General features: G+C 39.6%; 1 protein-coding gene across 2 annotated transcripts in view; it reads right to left on the bottom strand.

Moving 5' to 3' along the window:
- Positions 1 to 24,593, bottom strand: part of ldhbb (lactate dehydrogenase Bb) — a 59,029-nt gene that overhangs the window by 17,732 nt on the left and 16,704 nt on the right. The window contains exon 4 of one of the 2 annotated variants that reach the window (XM_041796422.1): positions 5,911 to 6,091. The exons of the other annotated variant lie outside the window; for it this stretch is intronic. The gene's annotated coding sequence lies outside the window, so the exon portion shown is untranslated. The remainder of the gene's footprint in view (positions 1 to 5,910; positions 6,092 to 24,593) is intronic. 2 annotated transcript variants of the gene reach the window in all.

Genomic DNA, 24,593 nt, shown 5'->3' with positions numbered 1-24,593 from the left:
GATCTGTACTTGCAGTGAGTGGAGCTTACATCAATTGACTCTTTAGAAAGTTGAGCTACCACTTGTGGATCAACACTGTCAAATAACTTACACTATCTACTGTACTCAAATAAAGGTAATGCTACCCTGGTTAAAACTTACTGAAGTAGAAATAAAAGTACTGATTTAACAATGTACTCAAAAAAGTACAAGTACCCCAGAAAAAAAACTACTCAATTACAGTAATTTAGGCTCTTTTATTTAAACAACGGAAGCTGGATTCCATTTGAGAGCCAGTTTCTTTTTATTTAAATACAATTTTTTATTTTGTTGTTGTTTGATAGACAGAGTAAAGGGATATTTTCACCACATCACTCCACCAAAGGAGCCCATCCAGCCCACAGGATGTTACAGGGAGACAGGATATTCCTGAATAATAATTATATGAGATGTTCATTAATTGAAAAAATTAAAGTATGATTTTGGTAAAATAAATGCATACATATCAGTCACAAGTCAAAATGCTAAACTTGGTTGATTTTGTGAAGCCAAAATGGTAACATAGCTTGTGCTTCTTGCTGAGCTAAACAAAATGATCCAGATCACTAAAAGGAACTAATTTTGTCACATCAAATTTCCAAACTAATATGAGATGCGGACAGAAATTCAGAGATGTACAGCATTGATTTCTGTGTTACTAGTTCAAAGTGTTAATTGTTTCTAATAACAAATTGAAAAAATGATGCTAAATGTAACTTCAAGTTTTAGCCCTAGCTTTGCACACAGACATGGCAGTGTTTGACCATTTGCCTATCTGCAGTCTTTGGGCATGTCTCAACACTTTGGTGAGGCCCCCCTCCTGCCAGGAGGACAGTGGTTTGAGGTGGCACTGTGTGGCTCCCCACTTGTCCCTCAGACCTGTTTCCTTTGGGCTTTTATGGATGTTGTGTAGAAACCAAGCAATTGATCCCTGCCTCAGCGCCAGACCACATTAAAATACAGCACTTGAAGTATAGTTCAGCTTTTCCAAAGTGCATTTGCCAGTGGAGTGAAGGCAAAAAAGAGAGCCCTTGAGAAACACCTCTTAAGCTTTCTTTGTATGTAATTTATACAGAAAATAAGGCCCGGGCCAAGAATCATAGAGAGTGCCTCTTTAAGCATAACAGTCATGGCCTCTGAAAAATGATCAAAGCCTGGTCTTTAATCGTCAACATTCAGAATTTCAGAATTTGTTCACTTGACATAGAATTGCTCCAACCAATGTTGACTAGTCTCTATAATTGACAACCTTTCTTGACAGATGGTTATAAAATGTGTCTAGAAAACAAGTGGAACAAGTGGCAGGAGAAGGAATAAAAAAAAAAAAGGAAAATAAAACCTCTGACTTCTTAGTTATTGAACATTGCATGGATCTGGCAAAGACAGCAGATCTGCAGTTAAAACAAACTAAAACATCCATGTTCTAACCTGGCTTTCTAGAAAAACTCATCAACAGAGTTTACCTTGGATTTTGAAAGTTTCAACAGTCAAATTGAGCAGACCACAGAAGTAGCAAAGGAGAAGTCCATCTTTACCACCCAAAGAAGGTCTGATCAAATTTAACTGACGCATCAAAACAGAAACTTGTGGCATTAATCAAAGTTATCAAATCTCTGCAAAACTTTTCATCACACAGCTATCACCCATGGGTTTACTCATCAGCATTTCTTGCTTGGTCAAGATTCAAGTTTAGTAAGCTGTATAGGGTATGGTATATAGATATTTAAAATCATGTTTGACGTTTTTACTTTACTAGAACCTTCTTGTACCATAGTAAATGAAAAAAGAAAGGCCAGTTTTCCTCCACTAATCTATCACAACAGTCCCTAATCCTCAAGGATGTTATTTCTCGGTGCCAAACTAATTAAGATCAAGTCCTGGGCAGTTTCCTGTGTAAAGAGGAGGTTAGGATGCCGGCAGCTGTAGCAGCATATTTCACAGGAGCTGAGATTTGTGTGTCCTGGCCTTGAGACAGCCATCTTGTAGTGCTCCCAGTGTATTTTTTCATCTGTTGACAATCCAAACTGTACTTTACGGACATGTTAAGTTGTAGACATTTCTGTCAGAAGGAAAAATGAGACTCCTCTCTGGCTCTCGTTGATGCCCGTTTGGCCACCTGCCTGTTTGTATCTTAAGTACTCCTTTATTTGCATTATTGTTATGATTCAGGAGTGTCCCGTTTTTTTTGGCCGTGTACAGACACACTCTTACTCATGTCCTCACTGAACTTCAGGCAAACACAACTCTGTTTGAACTTTCAAGTTGTGAGTCAAGACCTTCTGCTAGGTCTTCAGAGAGGCACCCATAGGACGCTATGTTGGATCATTTTGAGAAAACAGTATAGGCCATCTATCATCTCAAATTGAAATGCGGACATAAAAAACAGAAAGACGCGTTTGATATGTTAGAGCCACTGAAAGTCTCTGCTCCAGGGGATCACTGCCATTTGTCCAATATGTCCTACACGGTCCTGGACATAATGAACCTTCATTACATTATAAACCACATGACTATGTAGAATGAAAAAGGTGAATCCAAACACATAGCAATATTACTTTAGTGTTTCCCACTCATCAACAATTGTTGATTGGGAAGGCAAGACATCAATACATTTTTTTGCAACTTTTTTCTGTCAATACATGCAGCCCACCTGCCAGGATTACGGAATATTGAGTGATGTTGATTAGTACAATTGCAAAAGCCAAAACAAAAAAAGCACATACATTCCCAGAGGCTGTAGGGATGCAGTTATCCGGTCAATGGTGAAATTGGTATATCAACTTAGCCATCCCAAGATTTGAGAGTCAGTTAAACTAATTGCTCATCATGTTTTATAAATACAGACCTGAAATCCAGGTCAAATGCTCTTTTAAACTGCAATGAAGCCTTCTGCCACTAGTAGCCACTGTGTGCTTTTCATGTTGCGCATCCTCTTTCAAGACAGGAACAAGTCCCTATCAGTCATCTTTTTGGGGTTTGTAATGCCTTTTACCAAGCAAAAACTAGGCATGCACAAGAAGCACTTGAGCTGATTATCTGCTTCCTGGGACTACTTAAATTTCTGGCTCAATCTGAACAAACTGTGATCCCGGGTGGCACCAAAGTCTGGTGTAAAAAATTGCAAATGATGTTAATAATATAAAATAGTTGATAATTGGGATATATTTCTGTAATTTTTATCTGAAAAAATAGGAAACACTATTAACAAGTCATTTGGTGCAACTTTGTTCTTTTACCAAAATGTTGCTTGGTGTGACTTTCAAAAACAAGACCAGTAATATAATTTTCTTACCAGGTGTCCATGTGGAATCTCCATTTCCAATTTTAAAATCTGCCTAGATGTTTCTCCACAAAAAACATTGCTTAACAGTCATTTTCATTTGGTTTTACATCTAGTTCAAATTGATGTGTCAGTAATACAAAATAAGTTAATGATTTGGCACTGGTCTAAAATCTCAAGTCAGAGTCAAGTCTCTAGTCTTTTGGGGTTGAGTCCAAGTCAAGTTTCATGTTATCTGTGTGACAAGTCCCCATCTCTGCCAGGTTAGTCTTTATTTTACTTGTCAGACACTGAATGTCCAGTGGCTCGTGACTCAGACAGAAGGCGACCTCACACAGGTGACTGCCAAATTTTTTAGTGAACAGGAAAGAAATATTTCCGTGCTTAACTTGGCTGAAACACAACAGACCTGCCCTGGCTCAGTTTTTCATGCCACATGGCTTAATGCTGGTACCAGACCAGTACTGAAAGAGCCAAACGCTTCCCAGAGACCACCGGTGATGTTACAGATGTGATATGCAATGTCCTCATACAGTTTCCGTACTTTCCTGGTGGCTTGGGTTCCAAACTTACAGACCATTAATCTAAACAGATAGTGATCATTAAGGAGCATCAGCATTAACTGTATCAAAAGAGTAAGCAGCAGCCAATCAACATATACTCCACAGCATTCTGAGGGCAAAAGTGCTAGATCAAAGAACAAGCCATCAGCTCAGTGTATTCAGCATTTTAGTGCAATTGTTGGCAGCACTGAAGCTTAATTTTCAATTAGCAGTGAAAAAAGGAGTAGATGCAATAAAAGCTGACAACAAGAGCAGTCTTTGGGGACCTTTGTGTGAGGTGCTTCAAGAGACCGACATAACTGTGTTTGTAATTTCCTTACTGGTCCTTCTCGTGTCAAGTTATTTTAAGTAATAGCTCTCAGCTCTATTTCTACTGCAGCCAGGACACATTCCTCAAAAACCTGGTACTTCTGCTGATATGATCTTATTTATTCAATCTTGAAAACTGAAACCTTGAGGCCTCACACCGCCTGGCTCCCTGAATGGACTCCCCTTTAGCTGGACCCACATCAGAACTATTTGATCTGTGGACCAGGAGCTGCACCATGTGGAAAAAGCACTTGTCGTCATGTTTACTGTCCTTCCAGGAGGTAGTCTTAATGGTTGGGCTCTTGTAGCAGCTCATAGTTTTGGGTAGTTAAACGCCGGGGGCCTATCGATGCTCTGAAGCCTCACAGCGTGGCTCATCCGTGCCAGCGGTGAAGGACAAATGTGCCAAATTCTGCTGGGTTTGGCTCTTTTCTCACCCCCTGGCTTCCAGCGCCGATGTATCCAGCTGAGGTACAATAATTTGACACCTCTTAAGCAGCTGGACCTGTAAGCGTGACAACCGCTGCTTTGTTTTATATTCCTGCGTGTTCTCAACGCAATCAAAAATTACAGTCAGCAACATCTTAACTGTGTTTTATCCACTTTGGACTTTTGCCCCTCTCACCCCCTTCAATCTACTTTATCCCTCCCTTTCCTATGTGGGATTTAACATACACTTTGTGGTAACCTTGCTAAGTTATCAATTTTTTCTGTGTTCGCTCACACTGAATAAAGACTTGTTTCTGTGTGCCTTCTTGTTACGACTTCAAGGACAGCTCCCTCCATCTGGCATTAAGTATTCCTGCTGCCAGTGTCGGGTTAACTGACACTCCAGCACTTAGACTAATGGCAGCGAGCAGTCATCTCCCATGAGGTGCTCACCTTGGAAAAAATCACCCAGCTCCCTCATCCTTAATCATAGTGGTGCTCTCGCCACCCACTGAATGAAACCGTGGGCATGAAAAGAGGGATTGTTTGACTATTCAGGCATATATGAGAGCAAATGAAAACATGTAATACGCATGTCCTGTCTTGGATTTGCCCTCCTCCCCAGTTCAATGAGACATTGAGAAGTGGGAAGAGTAGAGCAGCATGCAAACAGAAAAAGAGCGAGTCAGCATTTGCCCCTTCATTAGGAGGAAAACATGTAGCTATTTCTTAGATAAATGAAGCAAAAAAGGAAAGCCATAAAATACCGAGATGTCATCCTGATAAGATGGAGTAATGAAACATGCCCCACCAGTTTAGTCATTCATTTCTGGATTGCATTGCATTGCATTACTTTGCAATATACCAATTATCATGGAGTCAACAATGATTCAGGACTAGTCTTCTAAATTTACCAGATTTGACTTGGCTGTCTTTTGGACGGAGCCTATTTAAATCCTTGGCTGTGAACATAAGTATCTTGTACAGGTGAATCCAGGTTAAAAAGAAGAACCTCTCAGACCACAGGAGTTCAGCATCACCACCCGTCCTCCTCTGAACCCCCTTCTCAATGGAAAATTAAACATCTTTTTAAGAATGAAGAGGTTTTTCAGTTTGTTGCTAAATATAGGCTTGCCCGGTGGGAGGCGGCAGGTTCCAGAGCCATTTTCAACAAAGATGAGCCCCAGGTCCTGCCTAGGGCCCGGCGGGTGGTGACTGCCGGTGGTCCACCTTTCTCTTATGCACCGGCTCTTAAGTAAACACTGCGATCCTGCGGTCAGCAACAGCATGGCAACTAGCGAAAGGACTCACTGTGCAGTTGCACACAGCTACGGTGTGTTGTCTCCTCTGGCCCACTCAATCTGGACTCCTCCCCATCACAGAGGCCTCAGCAGGGGTCGAGGGCCAGCGACAGACCTTGATGTGTGATCCCAGAACCCTAATGGGAACTTCTGGCGGGGCCAAAGTTGGACTTCAGCCTCAGGACCATTCTCTGTTTGGAAAAAGCAGTCTATATTAAGAACCTTATCATGTTTACGAACATTTGGTTAATTCCTTGTTTTTATGCTTTGATGAGAGGTGGGAAGAGTTGAGAAAAATGGACTTTTTAGTCTTTGCATTTAAAATGTAAATCAAATAATTTCATATTCACTCAGTTCTTAGTTCTTTTTAAGTTCAGGATGAAGCATATTGGGTATTAGCACAGTCATAAACAATATAATCTAAGAAGAAAGAGTGTAAACAGTTCATTGAGTGGAATAAATTATGGCTATTACTCTCAAAAGTTTTATATGTAATGGAATGGCAGCCAGAACTATCAGGTTCAGCCAGGAAATATCTAGATTCTGTATGTTTTTATCAGAGGGCAACCTCTCCAGTATAATATACCATTAATCATCAGGATCACATCCAATAAAGTGCCCAATTAATCAACACAGAGGAAAAGTGACAGCCAAAGGCATTATCCTTTGAGGAAAATAAGAGGCAACAGGTAGGCCTTTATCCACTGAGCTGTTCTTGCATTACTCCTCTATATGCACAGATCATCTTTTGGGGAGCCTCAGTGGCTACCTGTTAGGACCACAGGGGTGGCAAATAGCAGGGCTGTGGCTTTCTGAGCTTCTTAGTGGTGCAAGCAGAAGGATTTACGGTAACTCCCAGACAAGCGTTCACAGCTTGGACTCTTGGCATGAATTCGATATTGTCCCTGGCTGAGCATCAAACCCACTGAACCTGAGGTCCAAAAGTACCTACACAAAACCCTGGGATGTTTGAATGATAAATCGCCGACATTTAGTGGCTGAACCAAAAATATTGGCCTTGCTGGGGATATCAATTTTAATTTTAATTCACAAGGAGAGCGCCTACTGGGTGGTTTGATTGATCTGATATCGGCTTCTAGTTTAACTGACAAGCTCTTCTCTTTCAGGTTAGGATACAAGTTTTCCTGCAAATTTAGCACAGGTGCAACTGTAGAAGGAAACCCTGCAGTGCAAGAGGTGTAACAATTCCATGGGTGGTGATATTGAATTGCAGTGCAGATTTAAGGGGTGAAATGTCCATGTTATCTTTAAGTTCACATGCAGGTCTGTTGGGAAACTATTTAGTTCTGTGTAACTGAACTCTTTGTCTGCACCAAATTTAGCCAGCCCTTCTGGATTTTATTTGAAAATGGTTCTGTCAAATTTCCTGAGTTAAACAATCAAACCATAAGACAAAAATAGCTTGAGAAGTTCATAATCTGATATGATGAGAAGAGTCCAATTTGAGTTTTGAAGTTATTGGTGTCATTGGCAGTGGCTTCTTAAGTCAAAGAGGTTAAACAAAGCCAAACAAACCCATCACCACCCTGGAGGAAAAAACCTTGGTGTTCATACTGGGGGAGGGGCTGATTACAGTCCTTCTATTTGGTTTTGGTGTTAATTCTGGTCCAAAGTAGGAACGCCCTGGGCACTTGCCTTTGGTGTGCATGCCCTCAATCTTCAATGGGACTACATGAGATTATGAAGAGCCAGACCAAACATGCCACAGGGTTACACACAGCCCTTGCACATTCTTTGGAGGCTGAGGGCTGAAATGTGACCGGACCTATTTTTCAGCAGCTTGTCAGACTCAGTGTGGTGCAAGGAGGTAAACTAGGATGGAAAACTGTTGTCACTTCTCTATAGCGCTTACTTTTTCTAACCTACAAGATGGCAACCTTGGGTGTCAACATAAGACCATATGGGCAGGTTGGTTGAATGCTGGCCGTAACCATGGATGTGGAGAGAAAAGATGTACCTACAACATCAAATGTAGACGGAAAATGGAAATGTGTTTATTGCTGAAGCTGTTGAAAGTTGCTGGGCTTAATTTTTTTTCTATTTCCACCCTCTGTAGAGTCGGAGAGCAAAGTCTTTGTTGGAAATCATCATCTCAGACTTGGACAGGAAAACACTGTCGGGCATTCAATATGTTCAAACTTGTCATCAGAAGAAGCTCATTTTGAAAAATGCCTGTTATGACTGCTGCTAAGCATATCCACCCACTCTGTGCTCTGCAAAAGACAGCAAGAAGAAGTGTTTCAGTCAGATAATACTTCATCTCAGCAGGGAAAAAAGCAGCAAGAAGATAGGGGGAGCTTTAAGAGAGACTTTAAACACCTTAAACCTGCTGGTTGACATTAATCATTCAATTATTCAGGGAAAATCTTTATTAAGTATTAATGCATTCAACCTAATAGAACTGACCAGCAGTGGACTCTGCTGTAATTGCATGCACAGGGCTGAATGTATGGATAATAATGAAGTTGGAACGCACCAAGCTGGCACAAAATATGTGATAGCTCCACTGCTACTTTACCCCAGGCATCTTTTACTTTATTATTTGTTTTGCAAAGTGTACGAGCCCAGAAGAGAAGATTTGGCAAATTTTTCATGGGCGCAACCCACATACTCAGCTCTGCTGCTCATCCCACACATGCATGTTCCTTACAAATGTGGCACCATTTAAAAGGGTAATAGACAGGCTTTCCAATGGTGTAAGATTTATTGCCAAGAAGCATTGTTATGACAAAGAAATAATCTGCCAAACAAATTTCCTTACTTTTTGTGCGAAGTTTATATACTGTGTATACTGTATATGTGTATAATAAACATATGTATGTGCTCAGACTTTATGCACTTTATGTTCAGTATTTCAGCTCAGTCTGTGTCAAATTCTGTGAAAATGACACTAAATTGCAGTGAATAAATTGAGAAATCCTACACTTGACCGATCTTCAGCTATTTTGTATTCTCTAGTAAGACATATTTTGTGATGTATCTTTATACAGTTTTCTTGCAATATATCGATTATTGCTGTATCGTGATAGTATCGGTATCATAGACCATATAGCGTGTATCCTATCTAACGTGAGGTACCCTGTGATTCCCAACCCTACTCTGGAATGGCCGAGTCAAAGCCCAGGACTTAATCCAACAGAGAATTGGTGGCTGGTATTGAAAAGTGCTATTCACGCCTGATCCTTGTGCAAAATTAGTTTTGCAAAGAAGAGTGGAGTAAAATTGCAGTGTCCAAATGTGCAAGCCTGATTGAAACATATCCACACAGACTCAGTGCCGTGATTGCCCTAAAAGGTCCATCAACTAATCACTGAAGGGGTGAATCTTTATGCAGTCTATTATTATACATTATATATGTTTTTATTTAATTGACATTTCTTTGAAGAAATTGGTTTTCACTCTGACATTGAAGATTTTTTTTGTCAAAAAAGTCAAATCATATTGACCATGACTGATTTATAAAATCAATAACAGGGTAAAACATCGGAGGGGATGAACACTTTTTATTGCCACTGTAGCTGATGGAAGGCTTGGATCTCTTTCTGTCAATTAATCTACTAGCTTTTTACTCAGCAGCTTTTTACTGGTGCACTGATTTCACATGTACTGAAATACAACACTTGCCCAAAAGTAAAACTGAGTGAAAGTAAATTTTATGGCTTTAAAAACTACTCAAAAAGGTACAAGTACACAAAAAGCTACTCAATTAAAGTAACATGAGTTAATGTAAGTAGTGATTTTCTAACCCTGCACACTAATACAGTGAGAACAGAGCCACAGGCTGATGCAACTTCATGGCTTTTTCCTGTTTGTACCTGCAGAAAGTGTCTGAAAGCACCAAACAGAAGGTGTACGTGTCTGCTCTTCCTATTACAAAACGTATGAATAGGAGACAAGTTGGCAGGAATTAGCTGTTGTATCCAGATATCAGGGAATATTTGCTTGCAAGTTAGCTTTTGATCATTGGTAAAGCTGGGTGAGTATGTGTGTGAGGGAGATAGGGGGAAAGAGCATTTTTGGTTACTGTATTTGAGGTGTATGTATGAGACAACTGAAACAGCCTACACATGTCTGACTTCAACCTCTGTCTGTGGGAGTTTTCAAAGGAAACTCTATGAGTGACTGCCAGTGTTTCATTCTGATTCAACTTATACTGTGTGAGCACTCAAGCTGTACACAACAATCAGACCGTACAGTGAGAGCACAAACCTGGTAAGCTTTGGTTGTGCATCATAAACAATTCAGTTGTACAGTACAACCATGTGTATGCCCAGCCCAAGATAGAAAATGTTAAACTTTCTTTCTTAACCAGTAAATTCTTCATTAATTGCTGTAATATTACACTAATTAAAATGGAAAATAAAAAAAGTCTTTTATCTGTATCATTAATGCTATTAGAGCAGCACTTTTTGTGCAGCTGTGCTTTTTTCAGAATGGTGGTCAGTGTGATGCACAGCTGGCCACCTTCTTTGGCAACCTACATGCAGAATAAAAATCCCATTATTTTCATTTAAAACATGAAAGACTGCTGATCAGCCTATACGTTGCTATAAGACCAGTTCCTCAAACTGCAGGTTTTCCACCAACCACAAACCTACACATTCCTTCCTCAAAGCATTACCACAAAAGTAGTTCCCCTCCTCATTGACCAAAACTCACTGTGTGAGTTTAAAAAGGGGTCGACTCTCCAAAAAACACAGCCAACTTTACCACTGAAATAGATTTCAATAAATTTTAATTTCCGCAGCCACTTTCCCCAGTCTTGGGAACGTAATGAATTAGCAAACAAAAGCCTCAAAGAATTCCCTCCCATTCCTCTTTACTCAATGAATTACCATCGACCGCACAAGAAAAACAAAAGATGGCAAGTTTATTTTTCTGTGGTGGGGCCATTTCAACAGGGTGATTATTCACTGACACCACCTTCAAAGGCTCCCAAATCAAAGGTTTTAAGCACTACCAATAGTACTTAGAAAAGGGGAACATTCCAGTACTGTGTATTACATTGTCACATCACAATTAGTTTAACCTGTAGGGTATGATTTGTATATTTTTAAAAATAAAAGGTAACATCTGTAAAATATTTGTGAGAAAGGCTTCAGTGATGTGCAGCTGATTGGCGTGTTTAAAGGATAATCTAAAGCCAATAATGTGTTTATTACTGACAGCAGCACACAAAGAAGTGTTTTGTTCTCCATATGAATTGCGTAAGGTTAGATTCTTACAGCAAGCACAGCACTTAGCTCCAAAACTCTATGGGTTCAACAGTAAGACAGACAAGAGATAAATAATATCGGGGCAAAAAGAACCACTTGAACATTTAACAAAAAGCAAGAGAGGCAAAGAGGCAAAGCAAAAAAAAAAAAAAAAAAAAAAAATGGCAGCCAAGATTGCAAACAAAAGGTCTAAAACTTGAACAGCTTTTAAAAAGAGACAATATTTTAAAAAGTAATATCAACAGGCATAAAAACTCCACATTTAGTGACTGAATAGATTGTCTATGTAAAATGCATGTAAACGTGTCATTAGTAAGATAAAAAGGAAAAATCTGTGTAGTTTTGAAGCATTTCAGACCAACTTACTGAAGAAAATACTAGTGTTTGTTTGTATGCTTGTATAACTGTGGGGGTATATGTTTGTGAATACGTGTGTGCGTGTGTGTAAGTGGGCTGTGTGTGGCCAGACTCGCTGGGCTGATCTTGGCCCCTGGCTGTTGCTGGCGTTCAGCATGTCTGTAAAGAAACAGCTGGAGGCAAAGCCAACACCAGTCCCGTTCAGGAGCTCAGCCCTGCCAGCAGCGACAGATTCCAGAACTTTCCATGGTCCTGCGTCGCCATGCCAACAGGTCTTGGCACGACACAGCTGTCCTGATCTGCACACCTGGCCCACCAAGAGTCCAGAATCACCTCTCCTGTCACTGTGTGATGAACAGGTCATTTACAACCCAAGTGTTTGTGTGTTTTTAAGAGTTATGGGCCCAGGTAAAGAAAACAGCGTGGCAGTGGACCTCCTGTATGTTGCCCTAATCAAACAGAGCTGAGAACCTTAGCTCTGTAGAATAGCAGCTTGAATTTGTTCAAGACTTGTACTGTGGAAAAGCCACACAGAGGGAGATTCAAAAGGTGCTGCATTATGGAAATACAGCTTGATAAAGATTTGTTCTGTTTGTCTTTGCTAGTATTTCTGAGTTTTGGGACAAGAGCCTGAAAATCGAGGAGACCATATGTGGGGCAAATAATAATGTTTTACTCTAGTACACTTTATATGTTTTGCTTTATCTGAACTGCAGTCCACACAAACTGTGTGACACATTTCACTTCTCCACTGCTATTAAAAAGTCCAGGTCAGATATGTTACTTTCTATAAAAATACAAAGTCTTTATGAAACCATATTCCCCTTTGAAAAAACACTCAGAGGGGATTGGGTGAATGCTCTGTCTGTCACATCTTTATGGGCCAATCAGAGCAACAAAACACATGATGTAGCCTCTGACAAGCTGTGCCTGCGCCCCTACCGACTAGGCTAAACTCCATAAAGAACTACATAACCCGAACCATTGCAAATGTAGATATGTCAGTACACGACTTTTGTTGTTTTTGAAAAGAAAACGGCTCAATGATGTGTTTCTCAGTTCCTCTTTTAACGAAGAAATGTCGTCAAGTTCTGATAAAACTTACGCTGCTTGCTTACGTCACTACTCTGACGTGCCCGAAAGTACTGGCCCTTGATGCTGATTGGTCCTGTCACTTTCTAACCGGACCCAAACAGTTCAGATGGGAGCTTTGCAAGATGGATTTGCCAGTGAGAAACACCAAAATGGGTGATTCCATCTGCTTTGCAAGGTTACCAGTTATTGGGTTATGTGGGAATATGCAGTCCTGGGGCCACAGGTCCCTCTATAGCCAAAGTGAGAGCTGTGTTCACAACCTAAGCACAAAGCCAGACGTGTTCCCAGTGCAGGTTGGTTTCTGCCAGGGCTGTCCCTCATCACTGATTCTGTTCGTGATTCTTATGAAAAGGATCTCGAGACACAGTTGGGGGAGGAAGGTTTCTGGTTTGGGCATCTAAGAATATCATCTCTGCTTTTTGCAGATGTTGGTTTCTTCTGCCAGGGGCTTTCAGCAGGCACTGGAGCGGTTTGTAGCTGAGTGCAAAGCAGTCAGGATGAGGATCAGCATCTCCAATCCGAGGCCATAGTTCTTTGCCGGAAAACAGTGGATGTCTTTCTCTGGGAGGGGAGTGAGTCCTTGGCTGTCGTGAAGGAGTTCAAGTATCTTGGGGTCTTGTTCATGTGTTAGGGTAGAATGGATTGTGAGATTGACAGGCGTATTGGTGCAGTGTTGGCAGTATTGCAGACATTGTACCAGACCGTTATGGTGAAGAGGGAACTGAGCCAGAAGGTAAAGCTCTAAATAGGTGGATCTTTGATTCAACCCTCATCTATGGTCATGAACTCTGGGTAATGACCAAAAGAATGAGATCACAAGTTTACACGGTCAATATGAGATTCCTTAGGAGGGTGGCTTAGCCTTAGGAACAGGGTGAGGAGCTCAGACACCCTGAAGGAGCTTGAAGTAGAGCTGTTGCTCTTAAGCATTAAAAAGGGTGAGTTAAGGTGGTTCATCTGATTAGGATGCCTCCTGAACACCATCCTGTGGAGGTCTTCTGGGTGTGCCCAACTGGGATAAGACCCCAGGGTAGACCCAGGACTCACTGGAGGGATTATATATCTCTTCTGGTCTAAGAATGTCTTGGAATCCTTCAGGAAGAACTGGAAAACGTTGCTGGAGAGAGAGAGATGTCTGGGTTGACTTGACTGGCTTGCTGCCACCGTGGATAAGCAGAAGAGGATGGATGGAATTTATGTCCATGCAATATTTACATTACATTTCAATATTTAGCAGACAATGTACACCAGCTTACACTTTTTTTTCTCTGAAAAAGTGGGGCTGACAGGGGACTGCTAAATTATTTCCAAAAAATAATCTAGTTTCTATAATAATCCAGTTTCAAGAGAAGGATTAATATAATACTTCCTTAGTATTTCAGTTAATGCACTCGTTATGCATCCTTTTCAACAATTATGTCACGACTAAACCTGCACAACACATTACTGCATGCATTTTTTATACCCGTTGTTTTGTTTTGAACAGAACATGAAGGCCAGATGATACTGACTCATTTATTCATGCTGAGCTTCTCTCTGATAAACTCCCTGGTTGATGCAGTGAAGGACAGCGAGGTTTGATCTAATACGAAGGCTTTTTGTGTCGTGCTGAGCACAAACTGGATAACACAGCTCTGCGTACTTAAGCAGCAACATAGTGAGAGATATGAAGACAGCATATGAATAATGAAACAATTCTGCAGAAAAAATCATGACAATCCGTAAAGTAATCCTGTATGCACTGTGCAATATCATTACTAGGGTGGTAATGATTCTAGTGGTGTAGAATTTAGTTAATGTAAACAACTGAACACTTTCTCTGGCTTTTTTGAATTAAAAGGTGCTGTTGCAGCGAAGCAATCAAAGATCACAGATATCCCCATTGGTGACTGTTTTCAAGGCTAAAATGTTCGGATATTTTCCTCACAGAGCAGTAATAATTCACAGTGTGTGCCACCTCAGCCTCTAAAGATGGCATAAGTGCCACTGATACCACGTATCCTATATAATATAAAATGGAAATCATTTAATTGTGATCACAGTTTAAACTCTTACACTGTTCAGAAACTTGCCCATTGCCTTAGCCAGCTTTGACAGCATCTTGGCTGAAGGCTCTGTTGTCGTGTTCTTGATTCATTTAAGACGAGCCACTCAAATTCAATTACAGAAAACCATTTCAAACCTGATATTTAAAGAGGAAAAATAAGAGGTTATGCACTTCATGAAAATGCACATTTCACCTGGTGTACCTTGGCTGGACATTTTTAAAAAGAAGCCAAACTTTATTGGCGTTGGAGAAAAACTTGTAATTTTTAAAGTGTAGTGTGTACATAGGAGATTCTCAATCTGTCTCCCTGGACATAGATGCCACCCATGATATCCTACACTAAACTTCACACAAATACACTCTCACTCTTAAGGGGTGGAGTACGTAGAAAATACATGATTTGTGTATGGATGTCCGGCATGAGAACAGTTTGATTGATGGGCAGCTAAAGAACACAGGCCGATCCTTATTAGCAGCTGAAGGCTGCCAGCTCTGAGGGATGCGTGGGCATGTCCTCCTTGGTAAGTGATCAGGTGTTTGACTCTGTCTGGTAGGAAGGAAGTCCTTATTAATGTTGAAGAGAAGGCCGAGGCTCAGCAACCTCAGGCATGCCCGCCCACACGCACACTCACACTCATACTCACATCCAAACACTACTGGACTGCTGTAGCTGTGGTTCATTACCTTAGAAAGAGAGCTGGTGTGCCCTTACACGTAAAGTTCTGATTGGGAACAGATATCTACAGCTGTGGAGGTGTTAAAATAAATCCGTCAACATCTTGTACTGTTTATGCCCCTTTAATGGCTAATCTTTTCTGACCTCTATTTTATCAAAATAATAGAGATGTACAATTGTAAAATTCAGGGCCAATGCTAATACTGATATTTGGAATAACTGTTTAGCCAATGGCCAATACCAAAGCTGATGTTTATTCATTACTTCCTTTGGTGTAACACTCCCACAGTGCCAAAATTTTTCTCATGTTTGACCATAAAAACAGACCAGAGTTTGTCCAACAGGTCACATCTTCTGCCCAACAGCAAATCTCCTCTCTAGATAAGCTGTTAGGTGTTTTTAATGCAAGCAATGAATTGTTAGGACACAAGAAACATCTGAAACGCACAACTGTTCATTTCAATGATAACAAGATCCAGTGGTTAGACGCTGGGTTTATAGTTTTTCCAATAAATCGATCAATCTGATTCTTAAAAAAAAAAAAAAAAATCCTCCTATCCCTTTATCACAAAACTGAATATTCATCCGAGAGCTGTTAAAATAAATAACTTTAACAGGCCTCAGAACAAACAAACAAAAATAATAATTATATACTTTACAATCTGTTAAAGAGGTGAGTTTTTTGCTTTACCATCCTCCCCACTCATGTAAGAAGTAAAAGATCATACTGATGATAACAGTCTACTGATATGCTTAAATTTTGGCAGACATGTAAGACAAGCAGTTGGGGAAATATGGATTATAAATGTCTGATAGCCCACCACTTTTGTTTTGATCCTGTCACGTCTTGTAAAGATATATTTTCAGATTGCCAGCATGTCCCCACCATGGTAAACGGTTGTTGATGAAAGATTCTCCCCATATTTTCTGTTGTCGTATTGTTATAAGAGAAGTACTAATCCAAGTTAAAATACAATTTATCATTTGTGAGGTAAACACTCTGCATCATGCCAAGTGATGCCAAAACTATGCGACACAACAAGCTGATAAATACATTTGTTGCCAAACACTTTTAATTATTATCATCAATTTAATCAGTTAATTGTTGCAGCCCTACTGCTTACAGCCACATAACTTGCTGATTGCTGATGTTTGTCAAAAAAAACATTGTCAAAAAGATGCATCTGTTCATCCCTACAAAATACTTTCAACCTGCATTAACTAATATAAAAAGTAGTAAAATGTTTACACATCATTCCCCACTCTCTCATCCCTGTTTTTAACTCCATCCACTGTCTTAAAAGCTATAAAATCCCCCAAATAAATCTTAAAATAGGAATTTAAAATAGATTCAAACAAGGGATGCACAATATTGGATTTTTGCTGATATCTAATATGTCGATATTTACAGATTCAATTTAGCTAATACTGATATTTAAATGTTTTAAATAACTAAAAATTCAGTCCTTTTAACACAATTTAAGTTTGAAGCTTTTTTCTTGAAACACACTTAAAAATTTAAAGAATGAGGATGAATAAAGAAAAATCTTAACTAACAAAGGTCTGTAGGTCCAGCCTGAAACTCCACTAATTTATTAGTATATATCGCCAAATTTTACAGTCAATATGCTGATATTCATGGCCAAAATATCAGATGTAAATATCAGCAGAAATTTTGATATCTGCTGATTCCAATGTTTGCCCTTTTTAGCTAATATCTACTGATACCGATATCAGGCAGATAATATTGTGCATCCCTAATTTAAACTAAATATAGAGACTGGATCTGTAGGAACTCATTAGCCTGGCTCTGTGCATTAATAACTGGACTGACGTGGGTGTCCCCTGTCTCTTCATCATCATGTACAGAAATGCCAGTGACCTGTGAAATGAACACATCACACCTACACAGCCACTTCACTCCCCCCATTAACACTGAACTTTAAAGGTCTATAACAGCCCTTTCCCTCCTGTAATCCATCTGCACCACAAAGCTCACCTCTCCTTTGGGACTGTGTAATACAAACATTCCCAGCGGCCTCAGTATTTCCAAAACCACCCACACAAGCCAAACCCCACCTGACAGAAAGGGAGATCTGGGTTTGAATCAGTGCTGTTTTATTTACAACTCGTACAAAACAAAACTTTGAAAAGTTAATTCCATTTAGGTCATGCAGAGGAAAGGCAATGAAAGCCAGGCCTTATTTTAGAGGGATGTCAGACCGTAGGCGCACAAAACAAACAGGTCTGCCTTCCTTCCTTTGCTTTACAAGGGGATGTAGATTGGAGAAATTTGTTGGCTGTTGTGAGCAAATGTGCTTCATGGATTTAGACCGTTGGAAAACCACAGTGAGACAGAAAACAAGCTGCCTGGCCAGCACCCATGTTTAAATTACGCTCAGTGTTGATTTATCTCCTGCCCACACTATGTAATCAAATGTCTAATGGACTCAGCGTTCATTAGTGAATTAACACATTTTAACATTAGCATCATCAAAACCAAGCACATGTTTTCAATATATAAAGTTAAGAGGACCGTTTTTTTTGCTCAGTGAGGGGATATCTATTTCTCTGTTAACCACTCTGAAAAATACAGAAGCACAGACCAAGTTTCATCAACCAAAGGTCAACGCATGACCAGAAAACCTCTAAAACCAACCCTCGTAAAGATTTACAAGGAACATGCAAACCATTTCACAGGCCAGATCCATAAATGTGGGACTGCGGTCAGTGTTTAAACACCACCATTCCAAATTCATTACAATGCCATCATAAACATGCTGTAGTTTCCTCAGCTCCGCTGGCAGAGTTTGATGTTTGAACTGGATTTTGTGTACATGTTAATGAGCCTACCCATAGCTCAGTGTGTATGGTACAATGTAGAATTCTACAACTTATTTTACCATCAGACCTTCTGCAGGTGACGGCACACAGTTCCTTCCATCCAGCCCTGCCTCTGTGGGCAACAGAACGGTGAGAGAGAGAAAAGACATAATTTTCTGATTGTTTTACGGTGGCTGCAATACGAAAAGCTTGGAGACACACCAACACTTGCACAAAAAATAATAAGAAGAAGGATTTGTGAGTGATGTCTCCTGGTCCTTAAAAGGTTTTCTTCCATTCTGAATTGTAGACATTCGGCAGCTTCACATCTGTGCACAAAACACAGACAACTGTAAACCGAAATTATAGACAGAGAGCAAAACAAGTCCACTGATTGTTAATGATCAGACTTGAATCATTTGGGGTAGACATCATATTTTGGAAATTTTATTTATCTTTATTGTTTAATGCATTAAATAATATGCCTTATATGTTGTGTTCCATGGCCATTTCTGATGTGTAGGTTAGAAAAAAAACTAGATTAACCAGTTTTGGGTGTCCAGTAAATCATTTGTGTAGCATTAAAACAGGAATCAACATTTTTTTTACAAGAACTATATCAAAATTCAAAATGCTGGTATCATAACTCCAGTTCTTAGAAGTAAGTACTTTTAAACAAAAAACAATCTAAGGCTGTATCTGTTCAACAAATTTAAATGCAACAACAGCGCACATAGTTCTTAGTCCTGTTAAGTCAGTTTTTAAATGCAGCTGTCTTTAATTGCCTTTCATGAAAAACAATCAGTAACGCTCCTCTTATTTGATGTTTTGTCCTTCTGTGTATTGTAAATTCTACAATAACAAAAGATGTGCCCCCTGGAGGAGAATATAAGATACTTGTAATATAGTGACTAATCCTATCTTTGAATATTGGAATTTTGCTGTTTCTTCAAAAAGAGAATTCTGCGTAACAAAACCATAAATTCAGACCCTACTAATTCAACATGACAATTTCTTCCCCATTTAACACTAGTTAGTCCAACAACGAATGCTGCTCTTTATTACAATGTTATTTAGCAGACCTTTTTTATCAAAGCCAAAGTAAATCTGACAGGTAGACTGCTCAAGGCCCAAACTGGATATTGATCATGCCTCAACTGGGATTCAAACCATCCACCTCCCATACTAAAGTCAGCTATGTAACCCACTGAGCTACATTAAAATAGCACTAAATTTATTTTAGATTTAAGAGTACAATGACCCAACATGTGCATGGTATGTTTATCTTATCTAACCATCCTACATTGTAGCAGAAAAACAAAAAAAATCTGTCATGCTGTCAGTTTGCCTTGCATTCAGTTTGTGCGGCTCACGTACAGCCCGCAGTCCTTAAAGCAAGCTACTGTTTTGACTCCTAACCTTGTTCTTTTTGGGTTTATCATTCCCTCACTCTTTTTCTACCAAGATTCCTTCAGTCTCTTAAATAAAACAGTCACAGAAGACCAAAATCATAAAAACCATTTAAGACAGGTGATCTTAAATTTCTTTGTTGTCCAAATCCAGTTCCAAGTTATTATTACAAAAGCTCACTTAACGTTCTCTGTCAGTTTGCCCGGGGCTTGTACATAGCTAAAGCAGGCTATGTTCAAGTCCCGGACAGGGTTGGTGTTGTTGTCCCAGCGTAGCTCAACTGTTAAAATGTTAAAGGTGTATTCTGATGACCCACTTGTTTTAAGTGGGCCGAAAACAGGTTGTGGCTCTGATTGTGTTTAAAGAAGCAGATGTAAATACTGTAGCTGTACTGTAATACGTACTGTGTAAACTGAAATACGTGCACTTGACACCACCTCTGCTTAGTTTAGTTAATTCAGTGATAAAGATATTGTTACCTCTGCCAAGGAGGTTATGTGATTGGGTTTGTTACTTTGTTTGTTAGCAACATAACTCAAAAAGTTGTGGATGGATTTTGATGAAATTTTCAGGAAATGTCAGAAATGGCATAAGGAAGAACTGATCGAGGAATTTTTTAAAGGATTCTTTACTATTGGGAGACAGGGCTAATGGCGGAGGTCTGCGCTCTCCGAATGCTTTTCTAGTTTATGATAGGTTTTTTTTACAATTAATGTTCCCAAGTGTTGTGTACTTTAAATGTTCAATTGTGAACAGCCACATCAGGAAACAATGTGTTTTCAGAAGCAGCTGGTTTGTTAGAAATTGGGAAGTGGATGTGGGGTTGCATTGATCCTCAATTTTGTAATACTGTGAATCATACTGCCCAGCTCTAGCTTATGTATTAACTGCAAAATTGTACCAGCTCCAATCTTGAGCCTTTAAGATCATGACTACATATACTCTGTACTTTTAATTTCTGATATGTGTAAAATTTAACTATCTCACTTTGAGAGCTTCTTTGAGCCATTTTTTCTTTATCATCTAAGTAAGTTTTCTATTTTCTGGCTGCCCTTGATATACTCTCATGGTCACACAGCTTCAGAAAGTGTACAGTGTTCTCAAGTTCTCTTGGAGAAGCAGAAAACAGAAAGGTGAGGCCAGGCGGGGATTGCCGTGCCAGTCACTGTGCCCTGGTGAGCACGAAGCGGGTGGCCTTGCTCGGTGCAGGATAAAGCTGTCCAGAGGCTGCCTTCAGCATCCGCGCCTGTCTGCCAAGCTCTGCTAGCATGTCCCAGAGAAGGCTGGGAGGACAAGACTGCTCAACAAGGGCTCTGCATTGAGTGCAAGCCATTTAAAATAACCTATGGATAAATAAATACAGGGCCCAAAGTTCACTGAACAGTAATTGGTCAGGAAACCAACAGAGACAAGCTCATTTACAGTAAATGGATCAGCTTTGAGTTGGTGAAGTGCACTTGGCTCACACCATGCGTTATAACGATTTGGAAATTTCAAGAGAAGCTTTTTTGAGTGTTTAGTCACTGAAATGTCCCGTACTATTTTTTTATAAACAGGACTGTATGTGCGTGTGGGAGCACAAGTAAATATAGAATGATGTTAAATATAGAAGCATTACTCTGAGTGCTATAATATGATGTAAGAGCAAATCAACACAAGGATAGTGTGACAAACTGATATATTTTTTTCCAGCTTCTGCAATTTCTTTAGTTTTTGCTTTCAAGGGCATTTAGAAACATGTACACACAGTCTCTCTCTCAGACACACACACACAGAGCGGTTAGTCTGGCCAACCTTGTTGACCCACTGGCTTAGCTGTGGTTGCACGCTGGACGCAAAGCACTCATTAACGATTTGAGCCTGCTCTTCACTTATGCAAACAAACAGACTCAGCCCGTTATTACCGTAACACCATGTGTGTGTGGTCTTCTCAATCAGACCTCTATTGATTCTTCTATTTTTGCAGAGGCTGAGGCAATATGAAATGGCACGATTTGTCAGGTGTGTAAAAGACGTGAAGCACGCAGACTTGTGGCATGTTTGAAAGGGTTTTCACACTGGCAGACACAATTTTTCATCAGCCTCAAATACTGCACAGTAGTGGTGCAGCGGGCAAAGTCTGTTCCACAGGCAATGCCACAGCATCACCACAAGCCACAAAACATAAAACACCACAGTGGGTTTTTATGTTGCGTGTTAAATGCCATAATAACCAAAAGAAACCACCACTTTCCACCAGCTCTGCTTTCTTCACTCAGACAAAGATATCTTTACATGGAAGAGCAGTGCAGAGACTAACTGTCAGCTCTGCTCTGTGTGTTGCTTGGCAGCGGTGCAGAAGTTTATGATAATGTTTTGGGTGATAGGTCAGGGGCAGGAGGCTGTGTAGAGACTGTGTGGGGTTTCAGGCTGTGTCCAGTTGGCCTGGGGTCTGCCTCTGAGTTCAGGAGAGTGAAAGGAGGGGCATTAGATATGGGGCAGTTTGCGGTTAGGGGTTTGGGAGTGGGGGTGTAAGGAGAAAGGAGCCCCCCTTTCTCTTTTCCCCAGAGCCCGGAGCACAGGGCCACTGCAGAGAGTTCAACCACATTCAGACACCGCACACAAACATCTGCCAAGAGAGAAATGCTAATAAGGTGGGCACCTCACAAGGCCAGGTCAAAGACTCCGACTTGTTTTTCTGCTTTTTGAATCACTTGGAATCACATCTTGGGCATCAAACACACAGCTTAATTGCAAGATGAACAACATTAAAGGTTTTCACAAGAAACAAGTTTAACACTGAATAGATGAGTATTAAAAACTCAATTTCAGATGAGAGTAGAGCTGTGCCAGCTAGGAATCATTTCATCTTAAAAATACATTTTACAGGCAAAATGTCCAGTGGCAGATATTTCCTGTCTGAAAAATAATGATTCAATGTACCTGTGCTCCAGACTGAGCCGGGACAACATGCTTTTGTCCTAGTAAGACCTCCCGGATTCACTGTCTCCAAGAGCTTGACATTTATGAATAACATAAAAAAGGAGCTGTAAATAAGAACTTGGCCCAAGAGCGCTACCTGAGGAGGATTATCATATATCAAGCAGCAAAAACAGAAACAGACAAATCTTGCTGCTACTTTCAGATGAAGTAAATGCATGATGGAGGAGGGCATGTTTGGGTAGCCCAAAACAGGAATAAGGTAATGCTCAGGATTCATGCCTCTTAAAAGTGTGGAAGTCTGACCTTTTTCTCACATCACAACTAAACTGTTCTTTGTGCATTGTGCTTCAAACTGTAAAAGTCTGCTTTTTCTGTTGAAAATCAACAACTCAAAGCCTATAAATTTAAATGCATATCATAAAATACTGAAAAAATGCTGTGGACATGGTTTTAAGTGAGAAATAATATTTCAGTGAATTTCAACCACAGTAGTGGTAGGGATCAAACCAGTTTTAAAGGGATATTTCAATATCTTTTAAGTTGATTTGTATGAGGTATGTAGTAGTAGAAGTAGGGCTGGGCAATTAATCAAAAATTAGATTAAATCCCAATATGGCTTGCTGCAATTTTCAAATCACAGGAGGTGCAATATTTCTTCAACCTGAAATTTGTGTCAAAATAGCAGCTTAAAACTTTTTCTGCAGCAGAGACGTTTTGTGTTACATATCATGCAATCATCCAGGAGCATTTTTAAATAGTCTACAAAACTCCTCTTTTCTTCATTTTTGTACATTTTTCTTATTAAATATGAAAATCACATTTAAAAACTATCACTCCATTTCACAGAACAATTTGGATTCAATTTTCAGTACAAGTCAAAATTATTAGATAATTTATTAGAATATAAAATTATATTAAAAGCAAAATAGCAACCCTGTGGTGCACAGTCAGATTCAGATTCAGATTCAGACAACTTTATTAATCCCCAAAGGGCAATTCAGTTTACAGTTTACCCTGCCTTATTGAAACAATCTAAACAGTCAAAAACAAACAAATCCAAAACATTCACCGCAGCATATAAACAACCACATTCACGTGTCAGTGCCAACAGATCCACAGGATCAGCAATAAATACAATAAGTAAAATAAATACAATGTCAAGGATGCATTAAGAAGTAAGACACACCAATCAGATTCTGTTCACCTCTCAGCATTTAACAGCCTGATAGCTGTCAAGCTCTAAACATCCTTTTTTCAGGACAACCTGGACTTTAACAATATGTGTGCTGAAGCAATGTCACTTGAATTAAAAAAATGCAACTACCAAGACAAATGTTAAAACTAAATGGACATTAAAACTCAAAGATTTTTATCTCTTGTACACAGTAAATATTAATGACCTAGGGTTTTTTTTTTGCACAAACCTTTGGAGCAAAAAATAAAAAAATATCATTCTATGAAAAATAAGTCCCTGTGCTTTTGGGAATTTAAGTCATTAATCAAAGCAGTTCCTGTCTGCAGTGACTCTTGTGGACAAATGACAGCCTCTCTGTGTCTTTTTCTCTCTATTATGAGTCATTCAGGCTCTCTTCTTCAGTTTCTAAGTGCGTGCACTTAGATATGCTTTAAATTGCTTTATCTTGTTTAATATTGTGATATTGTGATATGATACTATTACCGCAAAAGGTAAAAATAAAAAAATAAAAGTAAAAATACAGTGCTATGTATTTTAGACCATATCGTCTAAAATACATAGCGCAAAAATCAAAGGATACAAAAATCCTCCTTGGTTCTTATTTATAGGGCAGGAGTGCAGTTGATAGCTCTACCAGGAAAAGCAGAGAAATCAAGAGACAACAATTATGATACGCGAGTGATAAGATGAAAATGGTTCCAATAACCTGCAATACAACTCAAACAAAACAAGTCAGTTCTCATGGGAACAAATATTACAGCTCTAGGGATCATAAGGGGCCCATTATCCTCTACAATGTGCTCCTCTGTTGCTAAAAATACGGTTATACATGACTTTGAGGTGTTATATGGGTCTGTTGAATGTCCTGTTTGACTAAACTGCAATAATAGTTTTATTCGACAGGAATCTGATGTTTGAATGTCCACGTCTT

This window comes from Cheilinus undulatus, linkage group 9 (genome assembly GCF_018320785.1).
Source record: "Cheilinus undulatus linkage group 9, ASM1832078v1, whole genome shotgun sequence".
NCBI classification, from domain to species: Eukaryota; Metazoa; Chordata; class Actinopteri; order Labriformes; family Labridae; genus Cheilinus; species Cheilinus undulatus.
This window is presented reverse-complemented; position numbering and strand designations above follow the sequence as displayed.